The following is a 418-nucleotide window of genomic DNA, read 5'->3' as shown; positions in this document are numbered from 1 at the left end:
AGAGAGAGAGAGAGAGAGAGAGAGAGAGAGAGAGAGACAGAGAGAGACTAACTTTATTAGTTTATGCCACAAATAATATATAACATTATGTATCTCTTGGACGGTTCCCAGTATACCAGCAAATTATGTGTTGATCCACCCACACCTTCTTGAACTGGCCTTCCCAATATCTACTCTTAGTCTTACGGCCTTGGAGATATGCAATTTGGCACATTTTTAAAATAAAAGATCCACCTGTCGTATGTGAGATTCAGTTTTCAGAGCAAAATGCTGCCCAGGGACTTCTAGTGGTGATTGAAAAAAAAAAAGAGTACTTGCCTATGTCAAGTATGTGTCTTTATCCACGCTTGTTGTAAGAGGCAACTTTTCCCAGCTCCTTGTGTTCATGACTGCTTTCTCTTAAAATTAATTACTTTAT

This window comes from Littorina saxatilis, linkage group LG1, assembly GCF_037325665.1.
Source record: "Littorina saxatilis isolate snail1 linkage group LG1, US_GU_Lsax_2.0, whole genome shotgun sequence".
Classification (NCBI taxonomy): Eukaryota; Metazoa; Mollusca; class Gastropoda; order Littorinimorpha; family Littorinidae; genus Littorina; species Littorina saxatilis.
The sequence above is the reverse complement of the archived record's forward strand: the minus strand, read 5'-3'. Positions refer to the sequence as shown.